Below are 10,646 nucleotides of genomic sequence, written 5' to 3' on the forward strand. Positions count from 1 at the left end.
TGTGCTCGAAGCACATTCAGTGTTGCACCTACCTTTTTCTTCCTGCGGGAGGGAGAGAAGGTGGGGGGGGAGATACGAACCCAAACCGCACTTAAAATATGCGGCCGAAACGGGGCGGGGCGCCACGCCGTGCCACACGCAAAATTTCTGGAGCTGGCGAATGAGGGTGGCGTGGGGGTCCCGCGTTTGGCTCCGCCGGCCCCGGGAGCGGCGACCCCCTCTCGCCGCCGGCGGCTCCGCACCCGCGCAGGCAGCGCGCTGCCGCCGCCGCCCGCGGAGAGGGGCAGGGGGGCGCCAGGGCTCGTCGCGGGGTTGGCTCGCCGATGATGTGATTTTCATTTCGTTAGTCGTATTTCATTAAATCTCTCCCCTCGGTGGGCAGCGTAGGAAATGCGGAGCGGAATCGCACTGTTGTATAAACAAACAGTGGATATTTTATATGATTTAAATGTGTAGATAATTAGTTTTATTACATTCATTACCCCCTTTATGTGCTCTGTAACAAGTCGGCAATTAAAGTAACAAACTCATAAAGTCTTTATAAGAGCATTTAAGCTGGCGCAGTATTTGCCCAGCTAAGTAGTTTAATTGGACGCTAGTGGTTGAGCAGGGGGAACCCGCAGCCTCCCGCGCTTGGCGCCGGTTTATTACCCATTAAAAGCGTTCTGAAGCGGGACTTAATGACACCCTGGCTGGGGGGGTATTTTGGGGGGCATGTCACTATGAGTTACCGGTGGGTAATAAAACCAAGCAGAAGATTCTTGAGCCGCTGAGGATCCGGGTGATAGTTTTACGGCGAGGTCTGATAGTTTTATTGCGGTCGCATGTTGTACAATGTGTATTTGATAAAGAACGGCCTTTGGTGGCCCGTGGACACTTTTTGTGCACCGGCGAAATGAAAATAAATGTGAACATGGTTTTAGTGCGAGGGTGGAAACAAATTGCGAGTTCTAAATGGTTCTCCCTTTATGGACACCAGACAAGAGGAGAAAAGCGCCGCAAACATCTGTCTTCCGTCCCCCAAATCTAAAGGGCACCAAAGAATGATGTGAATCTAAGTGTTACTACAGCGGGGATTTGTCTTTATTTACCCGCGCTCTCATGAATATGAATACGCGTTTGGGGCAGGGAGGTGCCTCGCCCCCTCTCAAACAACACAGGGCATTTAAAACCCAAAAATTTCCGAGTGCCTTTCCTCCGGGGGGCACCTTTTGTGCCGCGTTTCTTTCCCCGCAGCGGCACCGCGCTGCCTCCCGCGCCCGCAGCCGGGGAAGCGGGGCCGCCGTCGGGGCTGCGGGGCCGCTCGCCGTCGGCCCCCGGCGCCGGTGCCCACCCCCGGCACCTGCCCCCGGGCCCCCCCCGCCTCCCGCCCCGGGTGCCCCGCTGTCCCCGGCGTGCCCGGCTCCCCGCTGCCCGCGGCGGGGGGGGTGCTTTTGGGCCCCCCCGCCCCGCTGGGGTCTCGCCCGCTCCCCGGCTCCCCCTCCGCGGGCGTTGGGCTCCAGTTGTTCTTTCTACACGCGAGCGGCTCTGCCGAAAAAGTTGTAGCAAATGGGTAATTTGATTATTCCCACTATAGGCCAACTGCCTCAGCGGCCTTCCCCCACGCGTCTGGCTGGGGGCAGAGAAACCATCTCCAAGGAATAATCAAATCAAGGCGAAGTGTGGAAAAACCCCTTCTGATTTCCAGGCGACACAAATAGAATTAGAGCCTCCCGGTTGCTTCACCCCCCTCTTTTTTTTTTTCTTCTTTTTTCTTTTCCCTTCCAGAAGAGCCCTTTTGTCTCGGTCGCAAACTCCGGCCCAGCCGGGCAGCGCGGGGTGCGGAGGATGCGCGGGATGCGCGGCGGCGGGCGGCGCTGCGGGGCCGGGGGCCGGAGAAAACCACGCCGGGCGTGTAAAAGCCACTTTTCTTTCCTCTCCTTCGCCATCGAGAGGGGCCCGGTCCGCGCCCCCCCGGGCCGCCGGAGGAATGCTCGGAGGCAGCGAAACAAAACAGGGAACAGCGCGCCTTTGTGCGGCCGCCGCCGGCCCTGGGAAAGCGCCTCCCGGGCCCCTCCGGCCCCGCTCCGACCGCGCCGCCGTTCCGCGGGCTACAGGCGCTCCCGCCCGCCTGAATAAAATATCAAATACCGGCGAGGGTTTCTTTTGCATTGCTTTCTGCGGCGGGGGCCGCCAGCGCATCCCGCCGCGCCGCGGCCGGTGCCTGGCGGTGCGGGGCCCGAGCAGGACGGGGTGCGCAGCCCAGCGCGGCCGCGGGGACCGGACCCCGCAGCCCCCGCAGCCGCCGCGGTGGGAGGCCAGGGCGGGTGGCAGGAGCAGAGGGGCCGGTGAGACGCGTTGGCTGTCCCCCGGCCAAAGCCGGGCTGTGCGGGGACACCTCCCTGCTCCTGCCGCACCCCGCAGCTACCTGCCACTGCGGGGGGGGGGGGGGGGGGGAATCCCCTTTTTTTTGTTGTTTCTGCTGCCCCGCTCGCAGTGGCTGCGCAGGCTGGGATCCGCGGCCCTGCGCGGAAACCCGGGGGCCTCGTCGCTGCCCGCTCCGCGGTCCCCCGGCCGACAGGGCCCTGCGCTCAGCGCGGCGGCCTCCCGCCCTCTCCGCGCCTCTCCGCGCCCCTCCGCGCCCCTCCGCGCTAGCTCGGAGTGTCAGGCGGCCGGACGCGCGCTTGGCTGGTCTGCTGCTGCGTAATCAGCTGGGATGGGGGGATTTGCAATAATAATAATAATAATAATAATAATAATAATAATAATAATAATAATAATAATAATAATAATAATAATAATAATAATAATAATAATAATGATCATCATCATCATCATCTTCTATCCCTGTTTTCCTCTGTGCCTTTCCCCGTGGCGTTCGGGCGGCCGCCAGCAGAGGGATCTGCGCTTTGCTTTCCTTCGCCCCCCTCCCCGGCCGCTGCGGCCTCGGCGGCGGCGGCGGCAACATCTGCTGGGCTGGAGGAGACGGGAAGCTTGAGCAGACGCACAGATGTAAAAGTGACATCTGCTTGTGACAAAGGAGCGGGAATTAGATTAGGCGGGGAGGCCTTTCTGCGATTAAAAAAAAAAAAAAAAAAAAAAAAAGGAAAATACTAGCTGTAGACTGTGTAAGCAGGGGAAGAGGATGTGAAAGGCAGAAATGCTCGTTGGGCAGCTGCTAGGACAGCCGGGGCAGCACAAGGGTCCTGGGAGCTGAAATAGCCCTAAGAGAAGGCTTTGCTTTTCCCTCCAGAAGCAGAGATGTGGCCGGGTCAAAGCTCTCTGTCATTATGAGCAAAGGACAGCGGGCAGCAGGGCACCGCTGCGACTCCGACACCGGCAGAGATGCCTTCCCACAGCTCCTAACCATGCTCCTGGCATCGGCTAGCTAAAGAGGCTCAGATCTGGACGCTTCTTTTCTTTGTTCCTTGATAGAATAAATATAGGGAGGTTCGTAAAACCAAAAGCTAGAAGGCCTGGCTGTTACTTGCCTTATGAACTGTCCTACTTTGGTCCCATTAAAAAAGAAAAATAAATCAACAAACAACCCCACAAGCCCACAGGCTTAAGTTTGTGCATGTTTGGTAAAGCAAAAACACCCAGCAAAACTGTGCTTGTCCATTCAGCTGCACCCAGGAGAGTCTTTACCTGCATCAACCTATACTGCTTATCAAGGAAAAAAACACCCCACACATTACAAATTACACAGTGTTTACCTTCTGTTTTCTAAGCAATGCTTTCCCCAGTTATAGAAATACTGATATTGAATATCATGCCTTTTTTTTAAGCCCTAGCACTTTTCCATCTAGGGATACTTGATGCTCTCTGCAGAAGAGCACACAGGAGAAACAGTAGGACTGCATGATATTTTAAATTGTAGAAAAATGTGCTGTATTGCAAAAATAGCAAGTTACAGAGTGTAACGTGCTGTGCACTGGGGCAGATTTAGTAATGCCTCTTATAGGGCCTTGCCTCTAAGCTCAATGAAGTTGGTCAAAACCTACTGAACCTTTTAAAGACTATGATTTCAGCAGAGTGTAGATTAGGCCCTTGGTGTTGAATAGCCTGCGGGACTGCAGCTTGCCTGTGCAAGCTGATCCTTAACCTAGTTAGAAAGGTATGGAGTGTGAGTGTGACGCCTTTGTCGGTAATGGGGCTGAGGAATGAGAAGATTGGATCACAGAAATTGAGGGGCCCCTCATAAAATGCGCACAGTAGGATCGGGGGAGAGAGAGCACAGTGAAAATAGCTTAAAAGAGAACTAAGGAAATCCTGCTGACTGAGAGAAAAAAATGTACTTTATGTGATTATTATAGCCAAAAAGTGCCAGTCCTTCTATCTCCTTGCAAGTACAGAAGCACAGTGAAACACATTGATGACTCACATGTAAGGTTCTCTGTCATATACAAGTGCAGATGCATATTTGTGTTGTTTAATGGAAAGCATGCTTACGAGTTCAAAAAACTCAAGGTTTTGGTATTTGCTGGTATTTTGGTATTTGCATCATAAGGTGGTGGTCTGGATACAAACTCCAGCTCTCTGACGGCCTTGAAACTGCTGGTAGCAGACGACATTTGCCAAGGAAAGGGTCCTTCTGTATGTGCCCTGCTTCTTCTGTTCTTTCTCTAAGCAATCATCACTGGCCACTATCAGACCTATGGCCTGACCTAATTATGGCAATTTTATGTTTCTATGCCTGTTTGTGTCAATGAATCCAATGAGGTTGAATGAGGCAGTAAGAAAGATGGAAAGGTATGTTCTTCCCACAGTGAAGGATAACGATGTCTAAGTCAAGAGGTCACAGGGAAGTTAAAAAGGCCTCTTTTCTCAGAATAAGTAGCCAGTGACAGGGAGGCAGGGTTTGGCAGGCCTGAATTCCTGCCTGTAAGGGTGCACTGTGCCTTCAGGCAAGGTACTTCCAGCTCCCGCACAAGGGAATGGGCTAGCAGGAGGAAATAGTGTTAAGCTGTTTAATCAAAGGTCTCCGTGTTGGCTCTGCTGAGGTACACAGCAGCTCCCACATAAAACTGTAATGTGCCCTGCTCTGCTCACAGGAGCAACAGGTCAGAGCAATGCTGTCTGCCTTAGAGACTGATGATAATTAGCCAGTCTTAAATGACAAGCAAGATAACAGTCAAACGGGCTGGGACCTTTTCCTTCGTGATTCCAATATGGAGAGTTAGGTCAGGTTTAAAGTCAGAGCTCTGTTCCTGCTGACAATCCCTGGGTACGTATCAGCTGTTGTTGCTGGGGCCACAGCTAGATCACTGCCCTTGGCTGGGGTGTCATCACTGTGGATCCAGCCCTCGTTACATTGCTCTGTGGCTCCTCTGCTTGTTTTGATTGTGTCAGCTATATTATTTCTATAAGGTAGCTTATCAAAGCTTGGCTGCATTTGCTCTGCTTTTTTTTAAGTAGCACTCCAGTTTGCAAATGATTCCTGATGGATGGTCCCAGGCCCCCATGCAAAAGTGACATAATAACTGGCAGCTGTTCATTTTTAGCCTCCCAGTAAAAATTATTCAAATCAATCAATCAATCAATCAATCAATCAATCAAATTACTACCAGTCACCCCCAAGTGCTAACCTGGAAAGTACAACACCTTCCTGCTAATCAAGGGTCTTTTCATTTTATTGCAGTCAAAATGAGTTCACAAGCTCCTTCATCGAAACTCAAGTTATAAAAGATCCATCTTTTGCCAAGGGAGTGCAAGAAGGGTGTTGGTGGGTCATTGAGATGTCAATGGTCAAGCCCAGACTCCTGCTATTAGGATTTCAGAAAAGGGAGTGAAAATACCTGGCAAGCGTTGGCTGAAGAGGGAAGGCAGTACAAATTTCCATTTGTTGGAGGCAACAGGAGGCAGAGCTGAACTTGTATAAAAAGCAGATGTAAGATGTAAAGATGTACATCTTTTTTTATGCTGACCACATATCTTCCTTAAGCTGATTATGCTTGATGTGAAGGGGCCTTAAATTAAGGGTAAATTATCTGTTTACATTAATAGAGAATATGAATGGGTAATAGCTTCAGATGAGAACAAGACTGCAGTTTTTACTAAAACCTTTTATGTAATCCCTGCCTGAATTGCTCTTGGAAAATGTGGGTTTATGTGTGTACTCTGGGACCTTGTGCTGTGCCATTAAGTAAAATAATTGCCTATATCTAGACAGGCGCTGAAAGGATTGGCACTGGGTCAGTTCTTAAAAGTTTATTTGCAATCTGTAAGAAGATTTTTTTTCTAATGCATTTATAGGCATTGTTCTAGTTAATACTCATGTAAATAGCACATTAATTGAGTTTTTGGATTCTGTAATTGTATACTGAAATATGCTGATCTCTTCAAAAGCAAAGAAAGTGATGTGTGAAAGTAAGTAGATGGTAGGACATACACTAATACGCACCGTGTTTATAGACAGTCCATCCAGAGAACCAAACAGGAGATGATAGGGCTCTAACAAACTCGCAATGTAATTGAAATTACTTTGGATCAGCCATTAGAGTTTGTCCCCTGCTGAGTAGACTCTGGAGTCCAATGAAGTTTTTACCTTGTAATTGTGTTGTGGCTGGTCATTGGGAGGGGAGATGTAGTTTCTATGTAATATAAACTCATCGCAGTTACTCTTGCTTTTATTACTTCCAATATTACAGGTTTTGTTTAGGAGGCCACTGCTGCTGGAAGGAAGTTACGAAGCCAAATGAACCTGAAGTTCTTGAGGTTTTGTTTTCCTATAATGTGGACTCCATCCGAAAACGTACAGGAAAATGGTGCCTGGAATTGAAGGTGAATGTTGTGACAATATTGACCTGTTCCACTCAGGGACTGCATTCCTCCACCCTTACTTCAGCTTCTTAGTAGTCTTCAACATGAATTAAACTTCATTTGGGAAAGAAGGGTCACAGCTCTGTCATACAGAACGAGAGGCAGAAGATCCTCCAGCAGTAACCCCATGATCTAGAAGCAGTGATGGCTCTAGCTGGATTTTGATGCTGTGAACCATTTTCAGGTCTTGGCAGATGATGAGAAAGAAGCACATCTCACCTGAGGCTAGTGAAAATCTCTGTCTGTTCCTTGGGTCCCTTGGCTTCTGTGAGGAACGTGGGACACCTTATTTTGGGATGAATCTGTGGTGAATCCACTTTTGGTTTGTTTTTGCTCAGGCCCCATAGATGGTCAGGTGAGACAAAAGCAATTGCATTCTACATGCTGATTTCAGTGACGCTGAAGCGACTGAGTATCATCAGCATGTAGCACTCTTCCCAGACATGCTGCATTCTCCCCTTCAGGCTTTCCACGCCAGTAAGATCCAGGTTTGCTCCAAGGAAATCAATGGAGATGTTGCTGTTGTCTTTAGCAGAAACTGTGTTGGCTCTGTGGGTACATGTGTGTGTACAGATGGGGAGGAGGATCTCCATCTGGATATCTGCAGCAAAGGTGGGTAATTATCCCTGACCACTGGGTAGATTTCAAGTTAGTAGCCACCAGGAAAAATCAATATAACGGTTTATGCTGAAACTTGGATAATGTTGAAAACAGGAATTTAGTAGGAAGAAGTACATCAGCAGTGTTGTGAAGATTAAAGGTTTTTTGAGTATCATCCTGTATGCCTATCTAGTGGGAAAGAAGAAATGGAGGTGTGGAACCCATATGATTTTGACATTTGTATGCAAAAATCATCAAAGCAAGAACTGTTTCATAATAAACTACGTTATTTACATCATTCAGAGAGGCTCAGTAGAAGGCTGTTATTCCAGCAGTCTTTATGTCAGGTCCTGAGCAACCACGTTGAGGATGGGAATGAGATTTTGAGGGCCTCTTGCTCCTAAATGACATAACCACTTTTGCTACCAGTGCTTTGTGCTTAGGATACTGAATATGGCTCCAGACAGCGAACAGTATCAGAAAGACACCATCGTATCGAAGAGATAAAGGAAAGAGATTTGGGAAAGCAGTAAGAATAAAAAAAAAAAAAATCTAAGTCTACTAATAAAATCTAAATTCAAGTTTTGGGACAGTTATCTACATTTTTACCAATACCTCTTCATACAGAACAGCTGAACCCAGTTTTACTAGTGAAAATAGCTGGGTATTGGTATGTATGTATTTCACTCAAAATCCCACATGTCAACAGATCACAGAAAAGTCATATTAGCATTGATGTGAAATCAAATGGTCATGCTTGGATCAATACCTTATAATAGTATTATGATGTTTTGGGAATATGAAATGCAAATTAGCAGTGATTGAAATAGCATTTTCATCTTATACTTTAAATAATATATATTCTGTGTTTTGCACATCATTATATCATATGCACACACATCCCCCATACCTACACATATATATAATGTATATCTGATAGTATATCATGACCGATGAATTGTGCCATTGGGCAGCTGTGATTTGCCTGTAAGACTGTGAAAATTGTAGAGAAAATTATGAGGCTGAGAGGAATTTGCTTGAAGAAAGCCCTGGTAACTACTGAATGAAGGTCTTTGTATTTGACCCAATGAGAAAATTTGGCAAGATAAAGCAATTATAATCCTGGGATAAGCAAAATTTTTTGTTCCTACTCATTTTATATAGTACGCAGCCTTTATATTACATGGGGATACAAAACTTATCTCTCAGGATTACTCCTCTATTTACGCCAACCCAAAAAATCATTTAATCATAATGACAAAGTATTCTTTTAAACTCCTAATTATTTGAAATTTTGATGCTTTCCTTCTTATTTGTTATTCTAATTTAAGATTGCTACTGAATACAGAATTGTGGGGCAATGTGTTATAAAGTATTTTGACTCAGATTTATCCTTTGGTGTTAATGATTACAGAAGATTTTGCTACGAAGATAACCGCTTCATATTCAAAAGGTTATACCTATGTATTTCATATTATTCAGTGTGCTGAACTTGTGCAGTAGGGATGTTTATACTGGGCACAAAGATAGCTTATATTGCTTCTACACGGCGAGCCCAGCAACAAAATGGAAGTATCTTCCACTATGACATATCTCATCTTTTTCAGTGCTGTAGTGAGATGACAGAAGAAGGTGCAAGAGAAGAGTACAAGAGGAAGACTCCTAGGTGGTGTTCAGAGCGAAGGTCATCAACAGTAAGAATAAGCATCTTTTAGCTGTCAAGGACTACGCTGTTGGTGAAATGGAAAAAGAGATGGCAAAAGTCATTCTGGAGAGAATGAGAAAAAGTTAAGACAGAAGAAATGTACGCAGGAGAGAGCTGTGTGCTCAGACATCTCCTGGAAAAGATGTGTGCAGCAAGAAAGAAACAAGGAGGCAACAGAAGATGGAACAAAAACCAGGATGCTAAAGGGTAGAAAACTGATGGAAGACATCATGATACCTGATGAGGCCACCCTGCACTCAAAATTGGTCTGAGGAGGAAGCATTTGTGGGAAAACAAATTCTCTCTCGTATGAGAACTTAAAACCCAAATGCTCCCGTCTTCCTGTAGATGCTGAAGAAGCTGGGATATTTGCTATATTGGGATGTTGTGCTGAAGTTCATAGTGAGGATGTCCATACTTCCATGCCATGAACTCTAAACTGATTTCTCCTTTCCGTTATAGAAATAGCTACACTTTGATAAATGCATTTTAGGTATACATGTGATATCTGTCTCAGTTGCATGTTTGAGGCATATTCCCACATTGACAGAGCATCACCTGCATCTTCTAGAGATCTCCAGCATCTCTCTGGATTATTGCTTATGCTTGCAATATGTCAGCCTGGTACAGGAAAGTAAGGTTACAGCCAAACATCTCCTTCCTCCCGGTTCTTTGAAGGCTGTCAGGGAGGAATCAGAGCCTCACACAGAAAGAGTTATTTAGTGCAAACCCGCCTGTTCGAGGCACCATTGGGAAAAGTGCTGTCATTCTCTGCCATTCTCCTGGCTGCTGTAGTCTCTGATGTACCTGGTCATTCTATAGACCACAATTTTTTTTTTCTTTCTTTTCATACTTCTACTTAACTGTGGGCTACCATACACAATTGAGAAACGTGTTTGAAAGTGTATAGCTACAGGTAAAAGGTTCTTTTATGTTTTCTATAAAAGATACTCCATAAGAATAAATTGCACTGTATTGTGTTTACATCTTATCAGCTGCTTCTGACTTGATGTTATAACAATGGAACTTTTATAATGCAGATAACTACATGTAAGGGCCACAGAAAATCAATAGCTAGATATTTTAACATCCTGTTTAAAATGAGCCAAAATATTTAAGAAAGGTTACGTACCTTTGCCCAGGAGCTACTTTTTAAAGCAGGATAAAAATGATTTGTTTTGTTTGGATGCAAGTCAAGTGGCTTGGTTTAGCTGTTTAAGAGATAGCCACATGAAACATTTTGCTTTCCAAAACTGAGACCTTTTTTCCTAGCCTTAAAAACAAAACAAAGCCAAAACATTTCCAGCTATTTTTTGTAGTAAGTAGCCAGAAGTCTGGGCTGAAAATGTATATTGCCAGTTTAAAACAAACATAGATTTGAATATGCCTGTGTCTAATAAATAGAGAAGTAGCACCCAGCTCTGCCCAAATCTTAGGGTCTAACAAACCTGTGTGTTTTTGAAGGGAGAAGCAGAGTTCTTCAGAAAACTGCTAAGTCAGATGCTGCTGGAGAAGGGCTGTGATTTCTTGGATGCATCAA

The 10,646-nt window shown here is 46.4% G+C and overlaps 1 long non-coding RNA gene across 1 annotated transcript; it reads left to right on the top strand.

Annotated features, from left to right (window-relative positions):
• Nucleotides 1-5,668: 5,668 nt before the first annotated feature.
• LOC148051389 (uncharacterized) lies at nt 5,669-10,097 on the top strand. Its single transcript, XR_015699828.1, has 3 exons — nt 5,669-5,869; nt 6,630-6,762; nt 9,009-10,097. It is a non-coding gene; the product is annotated as an uncharacterized LOC148051389 (long non-coding RNA).
• Nucleotides 10,098-10,646: the final 549 nt, after the last annotated feature.

The sequence above is a fragment of the Nipponia nippon genome, unplaced genomic scaffold (genome assembly GCF_047370975.1).
Source record: "Nipponia nippon isolate SJK-2023a ecotype South Korea unplaced genomic scaffold, ASM4737097v1 scaffold_6, whole genome shotgun sequence".
Taxonomy (NCBI): Eukaryota; Metazoa; Chordata; class Aves; order Pelecaniformes; family Threskiornithidae; genus Nipponia; species Nipponia nippon.